The sequence below is a fragment of the Chelonoidis abingdonii genome, chromosome 1 (genome assembly GCF_003597395.2).
Source record: "Chelonoidis abingdonii isolate Lonesome George chromosome 1, CheloAbing_2.0, whole genome shotgun sequence".
Lineage (NCBI taxonomy): Eukaryota > Metazoa > Chordata > Testudines > Testudinidae > Chelonoidis > Chelonoidis abingdonii.
Genome location: NC_133769.1, coordinates 23,120,403 through 23,137,921, shown reverse-complemented (window position 1 = coordinate 23,137,921; position 17,519 = coordinate 23,120,403).

Below are 17,519 nucleotides of genomic sequence, written 5' to 3'. Positions count from 1 at the left end.
TTGCCCCAGGAACATACAGTGTACAAAGATGAACAACAAAAACACAGTGAGGACCCAATGTTATAGGGGGCTGTGAGTGCTTTTTGTGATGGGCTGAGTAGCCTCAGGTCCCAGAGACTTCAGCACCTTGCAGGACTGGGCCTTACAGAGATTTAAACAGAACGAAGGGTAGAGAAGGCAGCTTTCGTGGCAGAAGCTACCATTGATCATAACTAATATTCAAGGACATAACTCTTGACTTCTTTCCCAGGCAATGCTCCCTTGAAATCAACTCCCCTTGGTCACAGCCAGTGCTCAGACTGAGCCAGTATATAGGGGCTGGCAGACCTGCACCGCTTCCATGCAGCATTAGTGGTCTCCAGAATCTAGGTTTTCAGTCTTTCATTTTTAACAACAGCAGTAAATCTCTAGCTGTTCTGGATGCTCATAGCCTTGACCTAAGCATAACTGGAGTAGTGACTGATATCTCCCTATGTTTGCAGACCCTGAAACACTAACTGAGAAGTATGACTAACAGCTAAATCATTGGAACTATTGTGTGCGTAAACAGTGCCGGATTGCCCCCATAGCTGTGTGTGAGCTATTGCAGTGCATATGGCTAAGAAGTTTTCCTGCGTATTTTAGCACCTGATCCAACTTCCACTAAAATCAGTGTGAGTCTTTCCCTTGGCTTCAGTAGGTCTTGGCACAGGACCTTTAAACCAGAAGAGGATCTGGCCTTCAGGCTGTTCCCTGTTCTGCTGTATCTAGCCGTTTGGAAGGTAAATGCTGGGAATTTACACATGTGAACTTGGCCATTTGTTGGCATCCACTAAATGTCCGAATAACGCTACAGATGACATTTTTTTGCTCTTCTGCATGTGAGTTTTTCTACTGGCAATCAGTATGAACTGCTATTTAGCCAGCGGTTAATACATGTACCAGCTTTCAGCATCTGGAGGGATATTAGTCCAAAACAAATTGAACACTTCACATATTGTTTAGCTCTGGTGTGGTCATTTGATTCCTGAGAAATGAACACATTCTGCATGTGCAGGACAAACTCTTCACCCTAAGAACTGCAATATCTAGCAAGCAAACACCAGCTGCATCGGGCTTTAGCCAGTAGAAAGGGGAGGAGGGGGGAATAGAAAGTTGTGTTTGCAGTTGCATTAGCACTTAGCAATGCGAATTTCTTTCAAAATGTCAGAACAAAACTGGCCTGCAGGATTAGCAAACTCAGGTCTTAAAGGTGAAACATGGCCCAGTTATGAGCTTTGGCTTGGAACTGCAGCTCTGTTTGCTTGCCATGCTTTGCCAAGTAGACGATAAATCTGTCCTTCCTGTGTGTTTTGACTTAACAGAACGGCTCATGCAATTCTTTCAACTAATGAAAACTTGCCCTAAACCAGGAGATTCTACCATGGGTAAAGGAATCTGCTTTTGTGCTGTCTAGCTCATGAAGTGGCTTGGTGTGCTGAAATGCTGCCTGCCCATGCAGATGCAGTCAGCTATTGATTGGAACTGCAGATTCAGTTACAGAAAATGACATTACCTGATCTCCTTCTGAATGACTTAATGCAATCCCCTGGGGCTGCAACAATTTCCACAATGAAGTGTGGAGTTCAGATAGGGCTGTAATGAGTGGAGAAGAGACAATCTCTCTGAAAGCTGCTACACCGAGGCTTGAGGCCAAGGAAGGTTTTCTGTGAGTGAATTAAGCAGTCTTAAAAGCTATGTGGATCTATACGGATGCCAGGGAATAGGGAGAGATGAAGCTACGGTTGTTCATTTCCTGCATGTACAGAGTAGATGTGGACAGAGAGACTGATGGTGAGCATTGCAGTGAGATGAAGGAATACAGGAGGGTGACTCTACCACAGATTGTCTATATGGCCTAGAGAGGCAGCGTGGCTCAGTGGGTAAGGTACTAGACAACAAAACAGTGATTTGGGTTTTAGTCCCAGCTCTGCCACTGAGCTGTTGTGTGACCGTAGGCAAGTCATTTAATCTGTTTCCCTCCCACCCTTTGTCAGTCATGTTGATTTAGAATATAAGCTGTTGGAGTAGGGACTGTCTCTTATTAGCATTTGTACAGTGCCTGGATCAGAGGGGATAAAATAATAGTAATAATAAGAAAAGGCTCAAAGGAGGTAAGGTCCCTGCAAAGGACTCCAGTAAATTACGTCTCACGTAAACCAGGGAAGTGAGAAGGGACCCAAAGAAGGAATTTGGACCTTCACTGTATAGTTCCTGAGGCAGCAGAATTACACTCTGCCCCTTGAACAGAATTAAACATGAGTCTCAATCACGCCCTTACGGATTAAGATACTTGTTCACCATCACCTTTGCCCAGGGAAGGTGGCAGAAGAGGTCTTAAAAATAAGGTAATGATTTCTAAATTTCACACGACACTTTCCTTGTTGCAATAACCTTGGGAACTGCTCCTCCAGAATGTGTGTCCCCAAAGAGAGATTATTTTTCTTAGATGACTATAAACAGCTGCATCAATATTTGCCTTAACAGAAATTGTTTGATCTGCATCAGTTCCCTTCTTTTCTTGAGCATTGTTGCGCTGACATCTGGGATGAACATGATTTTGGTTGCTTAAAATTCCACACCTGGTATTTTTGTTTTGTCATTTTACTTTTAGAATGAATGTTATTGTTATCTTGGGGAGTTGCATCCAGGATTCTGTTTCTGTTGCTTGACAGGGATTTTCTGGAGGTTGGCATGTTGCTGGCAGTGTGTTTTGTTGCAGAAGGTCCATAAAGATTCTCACCAGGTTTAGTCTCAAAGTAGAGTATCAACAAGTGTTTCTACAAAGGCAGTCAGACGAAGATCCATCTATATATGCAGACCCAACAACGAGATGATTGTATTTCATTCCCGTGCTGTTCCAAATGTCTTTCTACATTTATGAAATTATAAGTAGGCCTGCTGTTTAGGGTAGGGGGAGAAGTTGGGTATATTGGAGGATCCCCTGAGACTTGCTTTTTCATTTCAGTTCTTTCAACTCTGGGGTCCTATGTAGTTGTCAGAGTAAGAAAGTGTGAAATGTGAGACAATATACACTACGGTTTATTTTGAATTGCACCTAATTTTCTGACCAACTGCACAATAAACCCAAACCCCTCTCAGTAGACTCTGCAGTTCCTTGATGCCATTCTTTGAACTTGTTTCTTTGGTGTAAACTCAGCCATGGTCAAATTGTGTGGAGGATGCCCTAATCAAAGTGGGTAACAAACAGGACCAGAGAACCAAAGTGCAAAGTAAACTAGAGAGATTAGAATGGCAAGGGCTGCTGACAACAGAGAAATGCGAAGATTGAGGTGATGATTCACGTATTATTAAGGCAAATCTTATTAATGCAAATAAGAAATGATGCAATGGCCTACATTGAGGAAGAGGAAATAAATAGCACAGGTACAAAATAGTAATATATAGCTAACCAGCTACACCCATTCCAGTGCAGTGAAGTTTTTCCTCATCCTGATCCTTGTGACTTTTTAATGCAGCCAAGCATTATTAGTAGCAGCAGGGAAGATGTGGGATTGGGATGAAGAAGTGCTTCACTAGTTTAACTTTTCTACCTTAAGAAATGATGCAGAGTCCTGTCAGAGAGTGACTCACTGCCAGAGTACCTCCTTGTGGCCAGGTGTAACATCACAGGGCCTTACCTTTCATTTCTTCTGCCCAAGGACCATTTGGGCCCACTGTCTTCAGGCCAGGCCACATGTAGTCCCACCCCTTGTGGGGTGGACAAAAAGCCCAACAAACAATACTACCAGCTTCACACTGGGTCTTCAGCCCAACTCAGTCATCCTTATCCCTTGCATGGGCAGCTGCAGGCACCAGCGCACCAAGCGCGTGCCTGGGGTGGCAAGCCACAGGGAGTAGCTTGCCAGTTGCTGTGAGGATGGCAGTCAGGCAGCCTTCGGTGGCATGCCTGCAGGAGGTCCGCCGGTCCCGCGGTTTTGGCACCAATTCAGTGGTGAATACAAAGGTGTGGGACCAGGGATCTCCCACAGGCATGTTGCCGAATCCACGTTACCAGTAGACCTCCTGAAGGCATGCTGCTGAAAGCCACCTGACTGCCATGCTTGGGGTGCCAAAATACATAGAGCCACCCCTGATCCCTTGTATCGGGGGGTTTCTATGCCACATTCCTTGGTGAGTCCGTAGGGGAACTGAGGCCTTCTGTATATTTTGGGTCCCAGGCCAGGTTCCAAGTCCTAAGCAGTCAAAGTCCATCTACTTAGACCCCTTGCTTCCTCCTTGGACTACTTCCTACCCTAGCCTATCTTTAGGAGTTTCCCACAGCTTCTTCCCAGGCTCACTGCATCACTGTATCTGCACCTATCTCAGCCCAGAGAGCTTCCTAGACCTTTCTGCCATCCAGCTGGTTCTGCTGCAGGTGAGTTGGCTCAGCTCCCCTTGCAAGTCACTCCCTGACCGTGAAGAGTGAAGAACACTGTTCAAAACTGCTTCAAACTCCCTGTTCCGGCCACCCTTTTCCCCAGGAGGCTCTGACAAGCAGCCATCTCTCACGGACCAACAGGCAAGACTCCGCAACTGAACTTATACTATAGTTACCCTTCAAGCCTGGCTTCCCTTAGGGAGACTCTGCCAACAAGCTAGCTCAGCAGCATCTGTCCCTGCATGAGAGCCAGAGGAGCTTCTCTCCTTTCTGAATTCAGCTCTTTTATCTCCTCCTTCCAAGCTTGATACCTATGGCACGTGCAGCAGGCAGGGCTGACTGGGGCCCAGGTGCCTTTTTGCCCAGTATGGGGTTGTACAAGTACAACAAAGTTTGAGAATGCTGCTTTCTGACCAACAGTCAGGAGACTGTGAGCCACACAGTTACGTTAATATACAGGCAAGTCGCATCTTAGGTGCATTTAACGTGCAAATTCAGCCTTGCGTGGTCGGCAAAAAAAGAAAAATAACAATATAAAAACGGCATCTGTAGTTGTAATAAATGTCTGTCTCAAATCTGGACTTAGAGTCCAACATCTGAGTGTTTACTGTGAACCTTCCCCAAGCTTATACCCAGCTTGGATCTATCTCGCTGCCACCAGACAGGAATATAGCGCCTGCCTCGCTCTGGTCCCCCCAGACTTTCCCTGGAGAAACCCCCCAAGACCCAGACCCCTGGGTCTCCCTATCTCATCCCCCAGCTTCCCCCCCTTTCCTGGGTTAGCCGGTGCGATGCTATACTTCACTCCTTGAATACAACCGGAGAGGCAATCTAGCTTCCCCGAGGCTATGCATTCACCTAGTCAGCTCACACAAGAGATTTCCCCTCCCACATTTGTCCTGTAGCCTTTTCCCGCCCTGGGACAATTAGGAAGTGAGACACAGAGTTTGGGCTTTTCCTCCCTCCCCCTTAGCCTGTCACCGATATAACAGAGCGCTTGGGCACAGAAATTCCTTCCCTTTGCCTCACTAGGAAAAGAAAAACTTCCACAAGTTTTAAAAAGAAAAACTTTATATAAAAAAAGAAAGAAAATACAGAACAATAATACTGCATTAGAAAACTCAATACAGGCTCTTTGCTTATAAGAAAATATGAATAAACAGTCTGATTTAAAAGATAGCCCAATTAAACCAGTCCAGCACAGTACAACACACATGTAATACAACACAAAGCATATCACAGCCGATTTGCTTTGTTGCCTTTGTACTCACACTTGTTTAGGAAATTTAGAAAGAAGATAGGAGTTAGCAGGAAAGCTTGTTTACTCACAGCTGAGGAGAAACAAAAAGACCAGAACAAATACAAAAACCTCCAGAGTTTCCCCCTGACTCTTTAATTTGAAAATCCTGTTTCCTGATTGGTCCTCTGGTCAGGTGTTTGGTTCCCTTTGTAAACCCTTTACAGTAAAAGAAAATTAACCCTTACCTTACCTATCTACTTATGACACTAGTGCAGGAGATTCCGCCCGCCATTCAACTCAATGAGCGTTTCACTATCTGCGGTTTTCGCTTTATGCGCTAACCGCGGAACGGAACCCCCGTGTAAGATGAGATTTGCCTTTACCAACACATAAGTGTGCTGTAGCACTATCTAGCTAACTTCTACGGTAACTCTCATGAGCAAACGAGACCAAAATGCTCCTTAAGATAAAAATCTGGACACACTGAACACTTCAGCAAATTAGCAAAACTGTCTTTATAAGATAGAATTTTGCTAATGTATAAGGGGAAGGCTGGCTGCTAGAAACCATTTATTTTGAAATTCAAGTATTTTTGGAATGTGAAGAACAGAAGATTGAGCCCAATCTAATGGCTACCGCTACAGTAAGATGTGCCAGAGGAAGACAAAATTGCATGTATTTTAATTACTATTCTGTTATATAATTGTGTAATTGTGCCATGGAGTTAGCAGCGTTGGTTCTAATTGTGACCTCTGAACCTCAATAATGCAGCATGCAAAAATGTAACATTTTGCAACATGCTCTCATTGTTTTGTTCTGTGGCATATGGTGAGTGTGACCTAAAACAAATTGAGTTTTAGTTCTTTATATTTGAATCTTAGATACGTAGCAGAAACTGAAAAAAAAGAACTTTAAAGTGACCTGTTCAGTAGCCTTTCACAATCAGATGAAGTTGCATAGAATGGGCACAAAAATAACAGTACCCAGGTGTTATATACCTTATTTCATCAGTAGATCTCAAAGGGCTTTACAAAGGAGGTCAGTACCATTATCTCCATTTTACAGATGGGGAAACGGGGCCCTATAGTGGGGAAGTAACTTGCCCAAGCTCACCTGAGTCCCAGTCCAGTGCTCTATTCACAATGCATCCAGTTCCAGGTGTGATGAGGAGCTGCAAGATTTCAGAGCTAGAAGACCCTCGACATAGAATGCATGTTGACACGACAGCTGCGAGCATACCTCCCAGCCCGGATAGACAGCTCTGCTCAAGCTAACATTACAAGTGTGGATATTACAACCTGTGTGGCTGGCCACCCAAGTACAGGACTACCTGACCCCTTAGGTCTGTACTTGGGTGGCTAGTTCATGCCGCAACATCCAGACTCCTATTTTTAGTGTGCTACCTCGAGCAGACCTAGTGGATGTCTGACTACCTGAGCTGGGTGGCGCACTCCCTGCTGCAGTGTAGATATAGGCATAGAGACTGAGACTGCACACACTTTCCAAAAGGCCAAACCCCACAGCCCTTGTCAGTTTTTATGCTCACTATTTATTTATGTCAGTGGGACTCTTGACTAAGACCTGCAGAATGAGCCCAAGAAGCTGAGAAATGGAATATACAGTAGAGCCTCAGAGATATGAACACCAGAGTTACGTTCTTACTGACCAGCTGGAAGAAATCAGGTAGCAGTGGAGGGGACACACACACACACACACACACACTCTCTCTCTCTCTGTCTCTCTCTCTCTCGAGGCTCAGGGCTTCAGTCGAAGGGTGAGTGTTAGGGCTGCAGCTGCAGAGTGTGGAGGAGTTCAGGGCTCCAGGCAGGGGTAGGTGTTAGGATTCTGGCCTTCAGGAGCACTGGGGCTCTGGGTTTCCCCAGGTTCTGGTCCTGGATTTAGTCCCGCGGGGGGTGCCAGGGCTCAGTGCTGAAATCTGTAATGTCTTGTTCAAAGTTATGGACATTTCAGAGTTACAGACAACTTCCATTCCCGAGGTGTCTGTAACTCTGAGGTTCTGCTGTATTGGACAATATTGCATTCCAATTTGTCTGCAGAGAAATAAGAGTTGATTTTTTCCTGAGAGGCAGAGACGTGCATGTCAGCCAAGGGAGTTTATGACATCTGCACAAGAACTGGGGTACTCTAAGTGAAACTCTCTTGAAGAGGAGCTCTTTACCTGTCATGTTTCCTTCACACTCAGCTTTTTCCTGTTACCCAATTTTGAAAGTAAGCTGCAACCTTTGTTAGGGACATTTGCTTTCATCAGCAAAGGATATGTAGCATCAAAACATCTTACAGCTAAAAAAGTCACAATAAAAAATAGTTTGTAAGTCATGGATGTCCCAGTGAGTATCAGGTGTGTCCTGATTTAGATTGCTGCTTGTGATCCGAGATTGGGCCTCCGCAGAAATGGTGGTTTGGTTTCATAAAGGAACTTAAAATAACAGGATATATTCAGTGGTACACTGTGATTGCTTTGCCCTACTCTTGTGATGAAAAGCAGCTGTGAAACCGACTTACCCATCCAGCTAAACTGTTTATGGCTGGAGTGTACCATGAAAGAGGCCCGCGTTCTCCAGTCTGAGGGTAGCTGTCTGAAAGGAGCAGCATTTTCACTCTTGCTTCAAGTAGTGAATTTCTGAGGCTTAAGAGTAATGACATCTCTTTGCCCATGACAAGGAAGATGAAAACTGTTCTGAATGGGTGAATTCAGCACCTGACTTGGTATGGCCCTCTCTACCATGATCAGTTGTGCCTTCCTCAGGCTGTAATAGTTTGGTCAACAGCAATTACTGCAGAGGGTTCCCTCAGAATGACATTTATTCTTGGCATCCAAACCTGAATGTTCTCTGTGCAAAATGACTTGTACAGTTTCCAAGATTACTGCTGGCTGACTTTAAAATTGGCTGGAGGGATGCAGGGGGGAATTTCTGTTCAGCTTATAAGGCTTTTGCCTTCATGTTGTTAGCTCTTTCCAAAATAACGGCTTGCCTTCATGACAGGAAAAGAATAAACTAGCTGGGCAAATTTTTCTTTGTTAATCCCTCACTGCACTCCAGCACCACTGGAAAATGAACTGTCTCTCTTTTCAGTTAGGGCCCCTGAGCCGTAATATGCACAGCACCGTAACAGCACTGAGTGCAAGAACCAGATATCATGTTTCACAATGTAATCTGATCACCAAATGGTATCAAGGCATATTCCCTCCATCTATACCATTGCATAATCAGCCAGGTGCATTCTGAACTATCAGCCACCAGATGCTGCCAGAGGCAGGGCTGGATAGATCAGGTATGGGTAAATCTCACTTGTCTGGATTCCCTGACAATCTTAGAGAGGGGAGAAGGCTTCTTAGCTGTCCCTGGAAAACTCAGGATGTGGAGGAGGCTGCTCTGCCTTATTTCCAGGGCCATGTGACTGTCTATTCCAGGTATCGGCAAGAGGTGTGCCGAGTTTTCATTTATTCACTCTAATTTAAGGTTTCACTTGCCTAATACATTTTAACGTTTTTAGAAGGTCTCTTTCTATAAGTCTATAATATATAACTAAACTATTGTTGTATGTAAAGTAAATAAGGTTTTTTAAATGTTTAAGAGGCTTCATTTAAAATTAAATTAAAATTCAGAGCCCTCGGACCAGTGGCCAGGACCCGGGCAGTGTGAGTGCCACTAAAATCAGCTCTCGTGCCACCTTTGGCACCCGTGCCATAGGTTGCCTACCCCTGGGCTATATGTACAGCACTGCAGAGGCACATCTGTACCGATACAACTGCGCCGCTGCAGTGTGTGTGGTGAAGATGTTCTATACTGATGGGAAAGAGCTCCCCTGTTGGCATAAAAAAAACCAACCTCCAAACGCGGCAGCTTTGTCAGTGGGAGAAGTTCTCCTGCCAACATAGCACTGTGCACATGAGCGCTTATGTCGGTGTAACTTACTCCACTCCTGGAGGTGGTTTATTCACCCCCCTGAGCAACATAAATTACATTGGCAGAAACTATAGTTTGACATAGGCTAGGTATAGAAATGAGGTAAGGGAGAGGCCTTGCCTGGGTAATTTGATGACAGAGATGGTCTAGGCATTAGGGGCAGCAGTTTTCATGGGTGTCATAGTTTCAGATAATCAGACTAGCAATATTAAAGATCAGAATTTTTGGATGTTTTTCTGAGCAGAACCCCAAACTGATCAAGCGATCGCTCTACTAAATAGATGCATTCTGAGTTATGTCATTTATTTTTAAAATAAACTAATCAAGTCTAATCTAGTTACATTGCCCCCTACTCATCCTGTGCTAGCAAAGAGCCTGACGACCAAAATCCGTTACTGTGTTTTGAGCTTTCTTCTGGAAACTTATATGAGGTATGGAATACGGCATATGCTGCCATTGTCATACAAGACAATACATTCTGGCAATATTGTTCTTCTGAGGAAAACAAAATGTGGCACAATATGTCTTTTTGTCATGGAGGTTTGAGAATGCAGTCAAGTAAATAACAAGATCTTGAAATTTAATCACAGATGTGCATGTATTGAAAGGTTCTATGGTCCTTAAAAGTGGCTCGTTTTGTTTTGTTTTGTTTTGTTTTTTTAACCAAACATTAAAACAGCAAGCTCAGCAAAGCATGAACTGCTGTCCCAGATGTGTAGCATCTGCTCAAGAACAGACCAGACAGTACATTGGAGAGTGGCATAGCATAATGGATAGAACTTTTGATTAAAACCCTGGATCTGGTCTTTAGTTTTCCCATCTATAAGTGGTTAGATATATACTAATCTCGTTTGTAAAGTGTTTTGAGATCAACTCTTGCTGGGTATTATCTTTATTATAACTGGTTTTTATAATCAGAGCAAATTAGCACAGCAGGGACTTCTAGAGACTGGCTGAAGAAGGGGAAGGGATTAAAGAGGCTACAAGAAGAGAAGCCTAGGGAAGAGATGGCTGGAAGAATTTACAACAAAACAGAGGGGGACTTCTGAAACAGAGACAGGGAAAGGGCTTGATCCAACTTCCACTGTAGGCAGTGAAAAGACTGATTGATTTCACTGAGATTTGGAATGGGGCCCAAAGAGGAGAGTGAGGAGAAAGAGAATCTTCAAAGATCAACTCTCCTTCCCATATAAACCAAATTCAGTATTCGGTAATAAATGCCCGTTTCTATAGTGTTTGAGCTCTTGCTATGGAATATTGTATTACACTGCTTGCTTTGTCTCCTTCCATCATCCTATTCCTACCTGCCTGCCACTTGGATTAAACCCTTAAATAGTACTGCAGTATTACTGCTCCAAACACCGCATAAATAGTAACATTTGAGGCAGATACTATAGGTTGCTGTAATGTTATTTCTATTAAGGCTGGATTAGATATACAGGGCAAAACGATGTCCTGGAAGAAGAAGAAGAGAAACATGACCTTGGAAGCAAATAGAGACCCTGTGTCTCTGTGGGACCTTTGAAAAGGAGAAAGAAAAAGAACAGATACTAGGAAGAAAAGCACTGCAAAATAGCTGAGTGGTTGAACCTCGGGAGGCCCATCTGGCCAAGAGAATTGTGAACCTGAGATTAAATAAACATATTATTTACTCTCTCCCCATCTACAAGTTGTTATATAAGTTGCTTAGTCAGAAAACAGACTTGTATTTTGTTGACTCTAAGTAATTTCTAATGGACATTTGTTGATTGTAAATGTCTTTTATTTCTTTTTGAAAAGTTCTATGGTACTTTAAGATGTGAGGTGTTTTAAAATCCCCTTGAATGCAAAACTCAGAAAACATTCTGGGTCATGTCTGAACCTGGCATTCAAATAAAATCTAATGAAGACGATGGTATCCTCAAAGTATGTGAAATATTGTTTGCTCTGCAAAGCTATATATTGAATCCAGTGGTGAATCCCGGGCTACAGAACAGTCTATCACTATGATACAATTACTTGGTGACTTCTGAACCAGCTGTGTTGAATTTGCTTTTTGGAATATTCACAGCTCCAAAGTATCCTTAAATCTCAGTCTTTAGTTTAGATGAGACATGTTAAATTGTAGCACAGTTATGGTACCTTGCATTGCGCTAGTGGAGCTAATAATAGAAGAGCATTCCTCGTCTTGACAAATCCACCAACTTCTACAGGGTATAGAAAAAGGCAAACTAGAAACACAGCTGATTAGAGGAAATGGGTGTTAGCAGCCCAGTTACTTGGCTGTTTGACATGCAGTGCTTCCATTGAAGTTAATGGGCATTCTGCCCACAGAGCTGTTGAAGGTTTGTGACCTGGAGGCCTGATTCTGCTCCCTTTGAAACAATAGAAGGAGTCCCAGTGACATTAAAAGAAGCTGGATCCGACCTTGTATGAATTAGGCAGTGCAATCTGAAAGGGAAAATGGTTTCTCATTCTACCCCTGTAAAAAGTACTTGGTAGGGGTGTGCGCAAAGATTTTAGTTGGCTACTATTCACTTCGGTTCATAGCACACTAAAGAGTCACTTTCATTTTGGGGTTTAAGTAAAGGCCTAGGTGTGCACTGGGAGAGGGGCTGAGGATGGAGAAAGGCCCTAATTTGGCCTTTGTAACAACTGGACAGAATTGTAACCTCTGAGTTCAGCTTGCTGGTCCCACTGGGAAGGATTATGCTGCACCCCTTAAAAGGGTATGGTGGTTTGTGTGGTTGGCTTGTGCACCAGGCAACTCCAGGGGTCTCCCTTGAAGGTAATGCAGCTGTATGCCCAATGCAGAGCATGGCATGTAGAGCTGTGATGTAATAACTCTATGAATACTGTGTGACCTTGCCATTGAGAGAGACTGTACAGTCACAGTGGGTTTGTAGAATTGTTATTTTATGACGATATTGCTTTAATTCAATGGGGGCTTTTGGCAGCAAGAAGACAAAAGCTCTCAGGTAAGAAGCATAGTCTTGAAAGATGATGGGGAAAGCTATTCACTTTGAGGATCCCCTCAAATGCATTGGTAAGCCTAGGCACTAACAGATCAAAGGGCGATATACAGCTAAGAAGTGACTTAAGCCCTGTGAAAGTGTTAGGTTAAGGAGCTCAAGAGACTGAGCAGGCTTTAAACACACATTCCCTGAAGAAGCGAGTGTGAATTTTTTTCTCTGATATGCTTTGGTTCTAAATAAAACAATACTTTGCTTTAACAAGGCTGGTCACTGGGTGCCAGTAGGCATAGCTCTCAGAGGGAAGTGCACTGCAGAAGCTGAGCCTAAGTCATTTTTCATGATCACTCCCTGGGTACTGCAGCCCAAAGCCCGACCTGAGAGTAGGAGAATCACACGATGCCATCCCAAAGGATACAATAGCTCAAGGCACGAGATCTGGGGGGGTGTACTCAAAGAAACCAGGAGGGAGTGAGTAGCTGTGACTAGGGAATCTCAGTGGACATGTTGGCTTTCTACTAGCTTTTGCCATAAAAATCATACAGATCCATGCATTTCATACACTGTCCATACAAGATCATAAACTGTCCAAGGATCCCTCAAGCCCAGGCTCCCCTTTGCTCCAGCCCAGGGATTGGCAGTCTTTGGCATGAGGCCCATCAGGGAAATCCGCTTCTGGGCTGAGATGGTTTCTTTACCTGCAGCGTCCGCAAGTTTGGCCAATCACAGCTCCCACTGGCAGCGGTTCACCGTTCCAGGCCAATAGGGGGTGAGGGAAGTGGTTGCCAGCACATCCCTTGGCCTGCACTGCTTCCAGTAGCTTCCATTGGCCTGGAGCAGCGAACTGCGGCCAGTGGGAGCTACGATCGGCCGGAGCTGCGGACGTTGCAGGTAAACAAACCGTCCCGGCCCGCCAGCGAATTTCGCTGATGGGCCGCGTGCCAAAGGCTACTGTTCCCTGCTCTAACCTGAAGTTGCTTTCCCTCATACCTGGGTGTGACCCTAAGAACCCATCAATGCCAACTGGCAAAGGGGGTCACTGTTCTGTACAGTACCAACTGACAAGCCTGGCCCTAACTAGCACACTGCTTCCATAGTATTCCTCCATGAAGAATGTGATGTGAGGTCTTCACTGACAGGTGGGGTTGTACTGATCATTACTGTTATTGTGAAAAGGATGTACAAACACCATTGTCATGGCATCTAGCCCCAATCTGAACCTTAGAGTCCAAAAAAAAATGGGGTACCAGCATGAATTCCTCTAAGCTTAATTACCAGCTTAGATCTGATAAGCTGCCACCAATCAGGACTTGGAGTGCCTGATAAACTCTGGTCTCCCCAAAACCTTCCCTGGGGACCCCAAGACCCAAATTCCTTGAGTCTCACAACAAAGGGAAATAAACCATTTCCCTTCCCCCTCCTTTCTTCCTCTCAGATCTTTCCCGCCCTGGGTACACCAGGAGATCACCATGCTTCAAACTCCTTGAATCACAACACAGAGAAATTCCACGTCCACCCCTTGCATCTTCCCCTCATCCAGAGGCAATACAGATTCAAGCTCCGTGAATCTAAAACAAAGAGGAAATGTTTAATGAAAAAAAGGAGAATAAAGATAATCACTGTAAATTCAAGATGGAATATTATGGGGTCTTTCAGCTTATAGAAACTGGAGAAAAAGCCTCCTCCAGCAGAAATACAATTTAAAATACTTCCTGCCAAATACACATTTAAACTCTACTAGCCAGATACACATTTGCAAATAAAGAAAACCAATTAAAAAGACTAAACCGCCTTTCTACTTGCACTTACTACTTGAATAGAAAATTAGAGAGCCTGTAGTACATCCGGTCACTCTCAGATCCCAGAGATGACAACAGACAAAGAAAAGAACACACAAACAAAGACTTTCCTCCACCGAGATTTGAAAGTATCTTATCTCCTGATTGGTCCTCTGGTCAGGTGTTGCAGGTCACTGTTTGTTAACTCTTTACAGGTGAAAGAGACATTAACCCTTAGCTATCAGTTTATGACACCATGTAAAAAAGTTATGCGTATACTGTAAATATGATCCTAAAAAGTCTAAATCAAGGCAGGGTTGACAAATGGGTTTCTGGCAGACAAAGGTTTTTTACTCACCTGTCTACCTTGGGTCACATGGAAATTAAGCATTGTAAGCCAACACAATGGAGGCTCTGTCTGCATACAAAATCAACATGAGGATGTGACCTCAGCATACAAGGAAATAAGCCCTGGGTTGTGAGCGCATCATCCTATGCGGACAAACAATGGATTTGGAGGATATAAGGAAATGGCAAAAGGACCCCACTTTATCCTTTACCCAAGGAAGTACAATGCAATTACATTCATGAAAATGGCATCCAACCCACCCTGTTTGGAAGCACTGTGAAGGCTATTTAGGTGAGATAAGCTGGCTTTTAGGCAGATGGTTAGCCTGTTAAAGTAAAGTTGAGTCTGGAGAAGGTGTGTATAGATTTTGTATTATAGGTAACCTTTCTGTCTCAAGCATTATCCTTACTCATTATCTCTTAAATCTTCATATTTGGTAATAAACTAATGGTTGTTTTCACTATAATTATATGTCAGTGCTGTGAGGTATATAGGGGACAGCAAATCAGGTGTTTCTGTGAGTAGCTAGTGACAGAAGCTCAGAGACTGGGGTGCACCTACTTTTAACCTGCAAAGCATACTGAGGGCTGGCATTGCCCTGAGGAGACTGGGTGACTAACAGAGTGGTGATATCAGGGAGCTGACACCCAGGTAAGCACCAGCAGCACGTCTTCTAGTTGGCAGCACAGGGGTGCAAGGAGACTCACAGTCCTGGGCACCCTGAGAAAACATCACACCGAGGTTCACATTCCCTCAAACCTGAGCTCCTCTCCCTCAAAACTTGGTTCAAGTTTACTCACAATTTATTGAACCTTTCAACCAACATGGGCTGGTTATTGTGCTCTCATTCTGCCACTGTCACTTGAGTTCAATAGTACCTCACTGACATGTATTTTCTCTTAGACTGTGTCCTAGCCCTTTGCAGCTCTTAAGAGAGAAAGCAGTCTCTGTAGGTCCTCTACTGCTTCCACATCAAGCCAACAATGGGTGGGCAGAGGTGTCTGGCCACCACAGCTGAGATAGCATGTCGTGCCATGGAGAAGAAAGTTGTGTGGTACAGGGGAGGGGCAAATTGCTTCACCCAGTAACAGGGCGGGAGATTTGAAGGAATTGTGACTCTGAGTTGTCATTCTGTCTTCATGTATCTCGATTAGAGTTGCTTGAAAAATTTTATATAATTGATGCAAAAATTCCAAACAAGAATGTTTCATTTGAAAATTTCCACTGAGTGTTTTCAGTTTTTTCAATAAAACAAAAACTGAGGGGGAAAACTAACTCCCGCATATCCCCTCCTTTCTAAATCCTTTTTGTTAAAAAATTGGAAAATTTGAAAATTTTAACACAGAAATTACCTGCTAAATTATATTTTCTGTCAAAAAGAAATTTGCTGCCAAATCATGGTCAATGAAACATTTTAGCCTGATCATGATGGGGTACACAGATCCTTTATGATGTTCATTCCTAGAGATTCAATCTTGCTCTTAGATAAGTTCCAGACTTTTCTAAGAAACCAATAATACTAAACTCAACGTGAGCAAGGGAGGGCAAAAAAGACTTATTACAAATCTTGAAAGCAGCATGTTTTGCATGGTTTTGTTGCAAAGACATATGGGACAGCTGTTCTTATGATAAGTAAGAAAGTTTTTGGTTGTTAGCAAAGATCTACAAAGGGAAAAGCAAAACAAATCCTGAAGTGGTTTCAACACACTTTATTTTGTCAGGCAAAGAATAATTCCAATTAAATAGCACTGTGTTAAACTACATTTTGTTCTTTCTTTCACAGGATATAATGCATATTCACTGTAATGACAGTTTCATCATGCTAGGAACTATACACATACCTACACTTTTTAAAAAGAGAGTTTTCTGAACAAAACATGTTTATGTACAGTACTGAGGGTTCAAAGAACACATTGTTAAATCAGAATTTCAGCAAACTTTACAAACTACACAAAATAAAAACAGCAAAATAAAGTACTTATGGAGTTCTTGACAGAGAACTTATCTTTACATTTGGCAAAGTTCTATCTAGGAGGTGTTTCTTTAAAAAAAAGGAATAAAATTATATACATTATTCAGTAATCCTCAAAATAGGAAGTTATTAAATAGCACAAACAATATTACAATCTTAAATGTCCATGTTACATACAAATGGGGACCGGGGTCTACTTTAAAAAGAAAAAACTTGTAGTAAGTCTAGCCTGTACGTTTAGGGCCAGATCCTCAGCAGGTATAAATCCCTGTAGTTTAATGGACATCAAGGAAATTACACCTATTTATACCTGCTGAAAATCTAGTCCTTACCTACATTATACACAGAGGAGACCTGCTAAAGCGTGGAAGGCTGGACTGGCTACACATTGACAGAAGTTTGTTATGTATACACAAGTTTTCATGCAGCAGAAAAATGTTAGTTTAAGTGTAATCCCTTAAACAGTCATACCATAAGAATTGTATGTGAAGCAGCTTTAAAAATATTATTTTATAATCATATAAAACTCAGAGCTACGCTGATTGTTTTAACTGAATCCCATATTGCCAATATTCAGTTATAAACAATGCAACTATCATTTTTGAGCCCTGATGGGGGCCTATTAAAATATCACTGTAGTCAACCACTCAAAGAATAAATCGTACCCTTAAATGCTTATTAAATGCCATATTTCATCTGGAATCAATTACGAGCCTCACAACAGACATTAATGTTATACTAACTGTGCAGTGAATCTCCAGGATACCATTGAAAGACCAAGTGCAGCATACAGAGTATATGAACTAATGTCAGTCTAGGAGGTAGTTTTGTTTTGTGGAGCCCAAAACAACTTTTTGGTTTGAAACTTAAGGATTGAACCTTCAGAAAGGCTCCCTTCCTA